This window comes from Mobula hypostoma, chromosome 2 (assembly GCF_963921235.1).
Source record: "Mobula hypostoma chromosome 2, sMobHyp1.1, whole genome shotgun sequence".
Lineage (NCBI taxonomy): Eukaryota > Metazoa > Chordata > Chondrichthyes > Myliobatiformes > Myliobatidae > Mobula > Mobula hypostoma.
In genome coordinates, this window is record NC_086098.1 from 103949294 (window position 1) to 103962639 (window position 13346).

Below are 13346 nucleotides of genomic sequence, written 5' to 3' on the forward strand. Positions count from 1 at the left end.
GTTTACAACTTCACTCTGGCAACCTCCGTGACAACACTGGTGTCAAACTGTATCGGCACATGCCCTTCCCCTGGACTACATCAGTGACGTGGAGGGGGGGAACCTGCTGCATGGGCAACAGCCGGTTCTTCAAATTTTTTCAAAGGACACAATCTACCAGAGGCACAAACCCTATAATTCCCTGAAATCGACGGCTGCCTACTATACTGTAATCACTAACAAAACCTGATTATCACTTTAAGTAGAGCAAACTGGATAGGAAGGGGTGATCTTGTTGCTACTTATTATTGGGTTCTGTGTGTCTATTCATGCTAGCTGCACTGTTAAGGTCCAATCTGACAGTACTGTACAGGCATCAAACCAATACTGTGCTATGATCTGCCTATTCTGCAACAGTGTTTCAATGCTGCAAGCATTGCATGTGATTCTGTCCTTAGGAATAAAAAGGGCTGGATAACAGTCCAGCTGAATTATCAAGAATCAAGTTTATTTGCCATATACAGTACATGTATTGGGAATTTGCTGTGGAGTGTTGGTACAACATGCAACAAAATCAGTATTCAACAATTGCAAAAAATAAAGAACTAAATAAAAATAAAGTTAGAAGTTACAGTATAGATTTGGAATAAAATGTGAATAAATATATAAAGCACAAACAAGAGAAAACCTGCAGATGCTGGAAATCTGAGCAACACACACAAAATGCTAGAGGAACTCGGAACTCAGCAGGTCAGGCAGCATCTATGGATAAAAGCACAGTCGATATTTTGGACCTGCCGAAGCTACTGAAGTTCCTCCAGCATCTTGTGTGTGTTGCATACGTACATAAATTCCTGTATGTACTTACAATGTAAACAGCATTACAAATGTGGTTTAGAGGGTTTACGGTGACCAAGATAATTGACAGAGGGGGTGGGTGGGGGAGCTAACCAGAATGATTAATCAGATTAACTGCCTGGGGGAAGAAACTTTTAAATGGCTTGAAATTTTTGCTTTAATAGGCCTGTAGCCTTTCAAGAAGGGAACTTTTGGAAAAAGCAATTTGCTGGATGGTTAGTATCTGCAACCATTATCATCGTTATTGCCTAATAAGCACCACTTCCAAGTTTTTTTGGCAATTTAACAGTAATGTTCAAAACAAACAAAAAAACTTCTATGTTTTTGTTTTAAAACATGGGAAAACCATCCTTACAGCTTTACACTAAAACAACCCTATATTCAAACTGACAATATTTAGATATATCCCAGCTAGATGCAGTTAACGCACCAAACAAGTGAAGTCCAATATAAACGTACCGTCTGCCAAGATGTTCCCAGCATCATCTGATACCCCATTTATTACAGACTACTGCTGGGGTTGGCAATCTGACGATATAAAGCAATGACCTATTGGAAACTCTCCGTTGCAGCCAGCTCTGAACAGATGACTTCCTGTAGCACCTCGAGCAGCACCAGCTGCCTTTCCTTCATCCAGACCCTGCCCCACAGAAAGAATCGAGTAGGTATGTGGCACCGTAGCATGCAGAATGCTGGCAGTGTTGCAAATGTTTTACACTGATGTAATAAGCATTTGGATTTAAATTATGACTTTCGTGATCTCAGAGTAACGCACAGCTCTTCATAATGAAAGAAAGACTGCAGATATGTAATAGTTTCTGCAGCCAGTAAATACACAGCATAGTCCTGCAAAAAAACAAAATTATGTTGGCCTCACACTCTGATTTTGATGTTGTTGATTGAGTAGTTGGAAGGCACCAGAAAGAACTCTCCTGCTCTTCTTCAAAGTAGAATATTAGGATATCTTATATTTTTTCTGAAAGAACTGACATCACTTCACAGTCTAATATTGTTGTGCTGTGATCTTGGGCATGAATTGTCACCTTTACAGATCGTCAGAGGAAATTCGTTCACAACCAATTTTGTTTTTTTTTGGTCTGGAATTTTAATGGCAGGAGCTTCTTCCTGTTATGTACTGCTCGGCCAGCACAAGATATTCCTTTTCACTAAGATATCTTCCACAGTACTTTCACTGCAGAGTCATTTTCCATCCCCTGCTGCTTTAGCCACAGCTTGACATGTCATTTTTCAAGAGACAATGGCTTGTAGCTTGATTATTATAAAAATTTAAAGTCAATTTGCCTTTGACATTAGGCACCACTAAACTTAAAACGAAGCACAACTGCTTCAAATGCAATTAATGCTCATGTGTAGAATCATCAAATAACATCTCCCAAAGTTTCACTTTGTTTGCCAATGGATACAGGGGAGGGATCAACACGGTCTATTTCATCTGTATTGCTAAGTTCTTGAAAATAGATCTCATTAATATTCTTTTCCCTCTAGGGCTTTGCTATTAAAGGAGAACCTATTCTGGAAAAAATAATTTTACCTCGTTACCCCAGTTAATCTGCAGTTGATAGCCAGATCCTTGAGAGAAATAGGCGACTCCCACCCATAGGAAGGTATGATTTGGCATTATTATGGCAACAAAGTGTGTGCTATTGGTGAAGCCTTCAGGTCTCAAGATTCATATACCTGCAGACAGAAGAGATGTTTCATTAGACAGAAATAAAATATATTAATTTATTGATCTCTCTCAGTATGGAATTCCAAAATCTTTTTAAATGTCTAGGATTTGTTTCATGAAGAAAGAGAAAGCACAATTCGGTGAATATACTGAATCTTAATTGGGAAGGTTTCCCTGTGCTCTTGTTTTTTTTGAAGAAACCCACAACTCTGGCCAGAGCTTCAGTTACCTCACTCTTGCAGCTGAATCTGTCCGTGTGTTCTGAATAGCGCATACTTACTTTAAACCTGGTTCCTCACATGTGATTCATATTCAAACAGTCATTCTTATTACTTTATTATTTTAAAAGCAACGTGATTATGAGGAGGTAAAAATACAAAAGTACAACTTCCCAGTCTTTGGTTGGCACTAGGAGGATCAAGAGGAAAAAACTTTCTTTTCAAAGAAGAGTACAAGAAACAGTGGAATAAAATTAGCCTACTGACCCCATGGAGCTTTACAAACAATGTACAATGAGCTTCAGCGTGACCTCAGGCCCACCCACTCAATCTCCTAATGGAATAAACAGGAACGAAAATACTGGAGTCAATAAGTGGATCGACTAAAGCCAGTTTAGAATATACAGTATATTCTGTTCAAGGAACTATTTGCCCACATAGGATTCAGTCATGTTTTTTCTTCATAAATGAAAATGCGATAATGTGTAGGGATTCTTCCAGGCAGAACAAATAAAGAATAACCACTGTCTGAAACTAGATCTTCTTGACTTCTTGAGCTGAATAAAATCAACAGAAGACCCAACATAAAATCATGACCAACTGCGCATCACAAGTGTAAACAGCAAAGCAATGCCATTTTTTTATATTTCAAAAGTAAACTTAAAACTTTATTCATAATAAAAGTATATACAGAAGAAACAGTGGAAAAACATGTTACATTCATGGTTATACGTTCAATAGGATAAGTTTTTTTTAATAAGCAAACAAACAAACAAACAATACACCAGGCCACATTTGCGGCCTCCTAGGGTGATAAACCCTCGTTCAAGGGGTTTCATCACTCAATGCTGACCTTCTATGTGTGGTAGCAGAAGGAGTCTATACTGTGGTCCTTCCCCACAGAGACTTTGCATTGGCTGCACTGAGTTTCAGTGCATCCCTCAGTCTGCAGCATTTCTTTTGCAGATATCTCACCGTGCTAGAAGACCAAAAGGTTTTGGGCAGACTAAAGACATCTTTCACTGAGTTGGTGACCTATTAAAAGCACTTGATGTCCGTTTTGCTGTGTGTCGCGGGGTATGGCGCATAAATGAGAACAGACTTCTGTTATGCAGCTACTGGGGACGAGCAGGACAGGGACAGGGCCCTGTTATCTCCCAACGTCAGGTCAGCTGGATGCTGCACACTACCTGTCATTGTGGAACACCCTCCTTGCAAATCCACAGTCTGCAAATAGGTAGGTGATTAACTCTTCCCCACCACAGTCATTCCAAGAACAACATACATTGTCACCTGTAGAGGAAGGCTCTAGTTGTGAGAGTTCCCCTCACTGACAGCCAAGCAAAGTCCTGGTGCTTGTTAGTGAACTCTAGCAATGAGGCATTCTGCTCAGGAAACCACCGCACCCTGTTCATAGTACCCCTGTTGCACAGTATCTGCAGGGCGATCTGCATTGACCACTGCCTGATGGACTTACAGTCAAAGGTGTTTACTTGGAAGTACTTTCCACAAATGATAGGCAGTGTGTTACATCCAGCTGACTGGACATTGAGAGGTAACAGGGCCAGGCATACCTTCTGCAACACCCAGGACAGGATAAAACCTTAGTACATTTCACACTCAGTGTAGACTACTTTGGATCAACACACCACTTGTTACAGCCACACACAATAGTGGTCATCAGGATAAGGAAAGCTTTTGCCCCTATTCTCTGGGGACTTGTGCATCATGACCCATTGCACTCATTGAACCTTGGAGCGTCAGATAAACTGGAAGGTGTCCCAGGTGTTTACTGAGGAAGTGGAGCTAGGTACAGGCCACATCTGTGCCAAGTACAACAGGCCTGAGAGCACATCAGGTAACTGAGTTCTTCCTAGTTATTGACAGAGTGCGCCGGTTTCACAGACCCAATTTTTGTTCGACCTTCTCAATCTTTTCCAGCCAATGTCCAAGCTGAAAACATGTCAAATGGAAAAATGCACAGATATGATTTCTAATATATTGTAGAGGGATGAGTTAGTACTCCCTCTCTTTGTGGACTTCAGTTCAGAATGCCATTTGCTTGCATTTATTTTTTTCATGATTTGTTTTTTTCTCTCTCTGCACATTGGGTGTTTGATGGTCTTTTTCTTAATGGATTCTTCTGGGTTTCTTTGTTTCCTGCTGCCTGTTATGAAATGAATCTCAAGGTTGGTTTATGTATACCTACTTTAATAATAATAGTACTTCGAACTTTGAAATTTTCTCTAACAGGAATTAGTTTTCATTCAACAATTGAAGTAAATAATTTTGTAGTTGGAGCTGATTTATGTCCATCAGAAACATAGAAACATAGAAAACCTACAGCACAATACAACCCCTTCAGCCCACAAAGCTGGGCCGAATATGTCCCTACCTTAGAAATTACTAGGGTTACCCATAGCCCTCTATTTTTCTAAGCTCCATGTACCTATCCAAAAGTCTCTTAAAAGACCCTATTGTATCCGCCTCCACCATCGCTGCTGGCAGCCCATTCCATGCAATCACCACTCTACATAAAAACTTACTCCTGACATCTCCTCTGTACCTACTCCCCAGCACCTTAAACCTGTGTCCTCTTGTGGCAACCATTTCAGCCCTGACCTATGCCTCTCATCATCTTATACACCTCCATCAGGTCACCTCTCATCCTCCATCACTCAAAGGAGAAAAGGCCGAGATCACTCAACCTGTTTTCATAAGGCAAGCTCCCCAATCCAAGAAACATTCTTGTAAATCTCCTCTGTACCCTTTCTATGGTTTCCACATCTTTCCTGTAGTGAAGCGAACAGAAATAAGCACAATAATCCAAGTGGGGTCTGACCAGGGTCCAATATTACTTCTCAGCTCTTGAACTCAATCCCACGATTGATGAAGGCCAATACACCATATGCCTTCTTAACCACAGAGTCAACCTGTGCAGCTGCTTTGAGCATCCTGTGGACTCGGATCCCAAGATCCCGCTGATCCTCCACACTGCCAAGAGTCTTACCATTAATACTATATTCTGCCATCATATTTACCTACCAAAATTAACCACTTCACATTCATCTGGGTTGAACTCCATCTGCCACTTCTCAGCCCAATTTTGCATCCTAGCAATGTCCTGCTGTAACCTCTGACAGCCCTCCACACTATCCACAACACCCCCAACCTTTGTGTCACCAGCAAATTTTCTAACCCATCCCCCACTTCCTCATACAGGTCATTTATAAAAATCGCAAAGAGTAAGAGTCCCAGAACAGATCCCTGAGGCACTCCACTGGTCACCGATCTCTATGCAGAATATGACCCATCTACAACCACTCTTTGCCTTCTGTGGTCAAGCCAGTTCTGGATCCACAAAGCAATGTCCCCTTGGATCCCATGCCTCCTTACTTTCTCAATAAGCCTTGCAAGGGGAACATTATCAAATGCCTTGATGAAATCCATACACACTACATCTACTGCTCTTCCTTCATCAATGTGTTTAGTCACATCCTCAAAAAATTCAATCAGGCTCATAAGGCACGACCTGCTCTTGACAAAGCCATGCTGACTATTCCTAATCATATTATACATCTCCAAATGTTCATAAATCATTATTTTCGGAAGGCCTTATACAAGGTGCCACATATGAGGCTACTTAACAAGATAAGAGCCCATGGAATTACGGGAAAGTTACATACATGGATAGGGCATTGGCTGATTGACAGGAAACAGAGAGTGGGAATAAAGGGATCCTATTCTGGTTGGCTGCCAGTTACTGGTGGTGTTCCACAGGGGTCCATGTTGGGGCCGCTTCTTTTTACGTTGTACATCAACGATTTGGATTATGGAATAGCTGGCTTTGTGGCTAAGTTTGCTGATGATACAAAGATAGGTGGAGGGGCCAGTAGTGCTGAGGAAACAGATAGTCTGCAGAGAGACTTGGATAGATTGCAAGAATGGGCAAAGAAGTGGCAAATGAAATACAATGTTGGAAAGTGTTTGGTTATGCACTTTGGCAGAAGAAATAAATGGGCAGACTATTATTTAAATGAGGAGAGAATTCAAAGTTCTGAGATGCAATGGGACTTGGGAGTCCTCGTGGAGGATATCCTTAAGGTTAACCTCCAGGTTGAATCGGTGGTGAAGAAGGCGAATGCAATGTTGGCATTCATTTCTATAGGAATAGATTTTAGGGGCAGGGATGTGATGTTGAGGCTCTATAAGGCGATGGTAAGACCTCACTAGGAGTACTGTGGGCAGTTATGGTCTCCTTATTTAAGAAAGGATGTGCTGACGTTGGAGAGGGTACACAGAAGATTCACTAGAATGATTCCGGGAATGAGAGGGTTAACATATGAGGAATGTTTGTCCGCTTTTGGACTGTATTTCTTGGAGCTTAGAAGGGGAGGCCTCATAGAAACATTTTGAATGTTGAAAAGCATGGACAGAGTGGATGTGGCAAAGTTGTTTCCCATGATGGGGGGGTCTAGTACGAGAGGGCATGACTTAAGGATTGAAGGGCGCCCATTCAGAACAGAGATGCGAAGAAAATTTTTTTAGTCAGAGGGTGGTGAATCTATGGAATTTGTTGCCACGGGCAGCAGTGGAGGCCAAGTCATTGGGTATATTTAAGGCAGAGATTGATAGGTATCTGAGTAGCCAGGGCATCAAAGGTTATGGTGAGAAGACGGAGGAGTGGGAGTAAATGAGAGAATGGATCAGCTCATGATAAAATGGTGGAGCAGACTCGATGAGCCGAATGGCATACTTCTGCTCCTTTGTCTTATGGTCTTATGGTCTAAATCCTGCTTCTCAGTATCTTCTCCATCAACTTACCAACCACTGAAGTAAGACTCACTGGTCTATAATTTCCTGGGCTATCTCTAATCCCTTTCTTGAATAAAGGAACAACATCCACAACCCTCCAATCCTCCGGAACCTCTCCTGTCCCCATTAATGATGCGAAGTTCATCGTCAGAGGCTCAGCAATCTCCTCCCTTGCGTCCTACAGTAGCCTGGAGTACATCTCATCTGGTCCCAGTGACTTATCCAACTTGATGCTTTCCAAAAGCTCCAGCACATCCTCTTTCTTAAAAACTACATGCTCAAGCTGTAGACATTGTGAAATATCTACATTGGGTAATAGTCTTGGTTACCTCCTTGGTCATTTGGTGTCAAGTCCATGGGTATCAACATCTCTGAAGACCTACCCTGGGCCCAAAATATTGATACAATTACAAAGTGGGCACACCAGTGGCTATGCTTCATTGGAATTTAAGGAGTTTTTGTATGTCACCAAAGACTAGTAAATTTCTACTGTGTGTGGGCCACTGCACAGAACCGGAAAAAGCTGCAGAGTATTGTAGACTCAGCCAGATCTATCATGGGCACTAGCCTCCCCACCATCAACATCTTCAAAAGGCGGTGCCTGAAGAATGTGGCACCCATCACTGAGGCCCCTCACAACCAGGACACGCCCTCTTCACATTACTACTATCAGAGAGCAGGTATAGGAGACTGAAGGCACACACTCAACATTTCTTCCCCTCTTTCATTAGATTTCTAAATGGTCAATAAACGCATGAACACTACCCCAGAATTCTTGTTCCCTTTTTGTACCAATTATTTATTTTATAATACAGCATTGTATGTGTATATATACTGTGTATGTAAGTATGTGTGTGTGTATATATATATATATATAGCACTGTAATGCTGCAACAAAACAACGAATTTCACAATTTACGTACATCAGTGATAATAAACCTGATTCTGATTCATTTCTCCCTTTTCTCATTCAGTTTCCCAGCCAAAAAGAAATAAGATTAGCAACAACGCATTTGGACATTGGTTCCCGGTGCGTCCCTATTGCATTTCCAAACAGTTCTTCAATTGTGCAGACTGAAATTCTCTGCTGTTTACCAAGGAAAATTGTAATTGAAAAGTAAATTCAGAAAACATTAGTTACTGTTGAGCTGTCTTATTGCATAGGTAATGACTGCAGTACTTTTAACAAGGTTAAAATATATAATTTTAGCTAATGAGCGTGGGCCTGGCTTTAAAAGAAAATACATAAGATTGACACACAATAGTAGCTTTGATGTTACTCATACCTAGACTCTTCACAGAGAAAAATGTTTAACCTTTGTCACACCACACAGGGTTTTTATTATAAATATTAAAAATACATTAAATAACACAGATAATTAAATGCAACAGCACTGCAAGATTAAATGATCTAGTCCTTTGTGTTGAGTCTAATTTTATCCTGGGATCATGGCGAGGGAAGGAATAAAATGTTATGAAAAAATGTTATGTGAGATGCTTGATGCTGCAATAATTCCACATTTGTGAGCTGGGTTCACCAACTGCTATTACCGTACGCTATTGTTTATGCAGATGTAAAAACTTTAAGCATGTTATATGAGCCATAAGAGGAACCTTTGTGGTAACCTTTTTGAAGGATATCCAACTCACCCAGGAGGAGGGAGACATCTAAGAGAAGGAGAGATGCTGAAGGTCACTCATTTAGTCAGAGCCAATCTGGCTGCTGGAAGTGAGCCCCTTATATGGTCCATCGGCTTCCTGGACTTGGCTGTGTTTCCTTCTCTGGAGGCTGTTGTGCAAGGTGCTGCAGTTCTGCAATTGACGTCTTATGGCATGAAGTTTATCACAGGCTGTTGGTGGCAGATTGGCAGGAACTTTTCCCATCCAGCAGGTTATACCCTATCCCAACAAGCAATAGAAAAGCCATCTTTAAAAGGCCTTAGTAAACATTGAACATCACTCCCAAACAAGCAAAATTACAAATATTATTTTTAAGCTGCAGCACCAAGGAAGAATTCTGGCATCCTTTAATCAAAGCAATATAAATGTAGCATTACAATATTTTTCAAATGTTTTGAATCACAGAATCATGTAGAATAGAAATTAGCCATTTGGCCAATCAATTCTGTACCAAAAGGGCCTTCCATGGTACTTCTTTTCAAAAATGCATTCCAAAGATGAACAGGTTAGGGTTAGTAGGCTGTGGCCATGCTATGCTGGTGCCAAAAGTGTGGTGACACAAGCAGGCTGCCCCCAACGCAATTCGATGTAGCGAAGGAAAAGTGGGGGACAGATACCAGAATAGGTTTGGAACATAGATTGTTCCACAAAGCCAACAAAAAAGGCAGGCATAGCTAGGACCCATACGGGTGCCCATGGCTACACCTTTAGTTTGGAGGAAATGGGAGGAGCCAAAGGAGAAATTATTAAGGACTAATTCTGCTAGACGGAGCAGAGAGGTGGTAGAGGGGAACTGGTTAGGTCTGGAATCCAAAAAGAAGCGGAGAGCTTTGAGACCTAAACTAAAGGCCTCCTGTCCCATGATCCTTTCATATCCCTTTTGCCTATCACCTGTCCAGCTCTTGGCTCCATCCCTCCCCCTCCTGTCTTCTCCTATCATTTTGGATCTCCCCCGCCCCCTCCCACTTTCAAGTCTCTTACTAGCTCTTCCTTCAGTTAGTCCTGACGAAGGATCTCGGCCCGAGACATCGACTGTACCTCTTCCTATTGATGCTGTCTGGCCTGCTGCTTTCACCAGCAACTTTTATGTGTGTTGCTTGAAATTCCAGCATCTGCAGAATTCCTCGTGTTTGTGTATGCCACTGTATGTTTCAATGAACATCTGATATATAAATCCAATCTTCTTTAATCATTAAACCACATTTGAATCTGTTTCCAACATTAAACTAGTTCTTCCCCAGCTTACCAAGGTTCATAGAACATAGAACAGTGCAGCACAGTAAGGCCATTCAGCCCACAATGTTGTGACAACCACTTAAGCTATTCTAAGATCAATCTAACCCTTCCTTCCTACATAAACCTCCATTTTTCTATCATCCATGAACCTATCTAAAAGTTTTTTAAATGCCCCTCATACCAGTCCTGATAGGGCATTCCACACACCTGCCACTCTCTATGTAAAGAACTTAACTCAGTCATCCCCCCTATACTTTTTTCCAATTACCCGAAAATTATGCCCCTTGAATTAGCCATTTCCATCCTGAAAAGAACATCTCTAGCTATACACTCTATCTTTGCCTTTGACCATCTTGTATACCTGTAGCAGGTCACCTCCTATCCTCCCTCACTCCAAACAGAAAAGCTCTAGCTTGCTCAAACTATCTTTATAAGACATGCCCTCTAGTCCAGGCAGCATCCTATAAAGCAGTTCCTCTGAACCTTGAAGATTTCTATTGTGGTTCTATGACCATACCTTCCACAAACAGTGTAAGGGTCTCTCACAAAACTGTGTTAACAGAAAAGTCAACACACACTCAGTGCCTACTTTATTAGGTACCTCCTGTACTCATACACTGAGTGTACGTTCGTAGTCTTCTACTGCTGTAGCCCATCCACATGTTCAACATATTCTGCATTCAGAGATGCTCTTCTGCACACCACTGTTGTTACCGTGTGATTATTTGAGTTACTGTCGCCTTACCGTTACCTTGAACCAGTCTGGCCATTCTCCTCTGATCTCTGTCATTAACAAGACATTTTTGCCCACAGAGCTGCTGCTCACTGAATTTTTTTTTTGTTTCTCACACCATTCTCTGTAAACTCTAGAGACTGTTATGCTTGAAAATCCCAGGAGATCAGCAGTTTCTGAGATACTCAAACAATATCGCCTGGCACAAACAATCATTTCATGGTCAAGGTCACTTAGATCACTTTTCTTCCCATTCTGATGAACGAAGAAATGAACCTCTTGACCATGTCTGCATGTTTTTGTGCATTGACATGCTGCATGGGATTAGCTGATTAGATATTTGCATTAATGAGCTGGTGTACAGGTGTACCTAATAAAATGGGCACTGTGCATATACAGAATAGCATTTTGCTACATTGGAAAGGAGACAATGAATGGACAGCAGTTTCTTTTCAATTCCCTCTATCTTGTGACTGTGATGTTTAAGGGAAGGTTCACACATCATATAAAGTTTAATGTGTCATTTAAGGTAACAGAATTACACAAGAATTGTCAAATATACACAAAAATAGAACGTAATTGTGTCTGTGACTTTCAAAATCCGTCCTCTTTTAGATTAGGTACACTTTGAATCAGAGAGTGCTACTCTTATTTTAGGCATAGCTGTTGGATGTTTAATTCCATTTGAACAATTTGTAAAGGAACAACACAAGAATGTTCTTGAATGACTGAGAGAAAATTTTAAGAAACACTTGTTTAAAAAAACACAAATAAGTTATTTAAAACTATTTATGGACTGATGAACATGTGAAAGTTTTATTCCCACTTAGTGGTACTTTCTATATCATAAAAAAACTATATATTTACATCATTTTATTAACAAAGGTCTTTGAACAAAGTTCCCATCCCATGTTAGCAAAGGTATATCATTAAGTTAATTAGCACATAGTTGTTTAGGAGATTAATGTTCTAGTGATTAAGAGTTGTTTAGGTTGTCCATCTGTTGGTGGTCTGCTGTCTGTCTATCATTCCCACTGGGAGAGGTCTGGTTGTGATGTCTTTAACCCACCCACCATGCTATTATCCTCCCTTTTACAGATCCCTTCACTATCTCCCCAATGACAAATGACCATCTTCACTGTTGGCCTCAGTAGTGACTGATTTATATAAACCAAGCGGGGGGGGGCAATGGGTCTTATAATACAGTCAGGCAACAGAATCTACAAGTAGCCAGTACCCTTAGATCTAAACAGTTTATTAAGAGGATGGGCCCAAGTGAGAAATGGATATCTTAAGCAAACCACTGAAAGATTTGACGACAGACTACCACTCCGCCTTGATAAAATAAATAACTGCAGCCTCAAGACTGGGGATTTACTTTAGAATTTTACTGAGGACTCCTTGCCCATATTAACCCAAACAGTAACCTTAGGAAAGTGCAGTATATTTAAATTGGAAGGGGGTCCCTTGGTACAGCAACATTCCTTGCAGAGAAAGTCTGAGTATTGGTACTAAGGCTCAACTTATAGTCACAACAGATTCAAGCAGACAGTCATTCAGAGAAACAAAGGTATGTCCTGTGTCTTATTTATGTAAAATCTAAGTTCTGAAATTGGATCAAGATAAATACTAGGCCTTCCTTTTGTCTGCAAGAAATCATCAGCTGAAGTGTCATAGCCTATATGGGGAGCCAAGGTCACAGTATCTCGTCCAATGCATGCTTTCCAATGGAATTAGCAAAGCAAACAACCTTTAAATGTTTAAAATCCTCAACTTTGTTTTCACAACTCTCTGTAGTCTAACCTCTTCCAATCTCTGCAATTCTCTTTAGTTCTTCAACCCTTTGCCAGCTCCTGTAACTTTATTGACTCTGAATTTAAGTATTCCACCACTAACTACACCTTCAACTAGCTCAGATCTATCCTTTAGTTTTCCTGACAAAACATCTCCATCGTCCTCTGTTAAGCAATTAAGTAGCATTTTTGTTTTGAAAATGCACCCCTGTATCACCTTAAATCTTTTGCTACATAAAAGATGCTATAATTTTTTTTCCACAAATGATCTGAGATTAAATTGGTAGTGCAGTGGGAGCCAATGTAGATTCTTTGTAAGCCTGCACCACTCTAGTAGAATATTC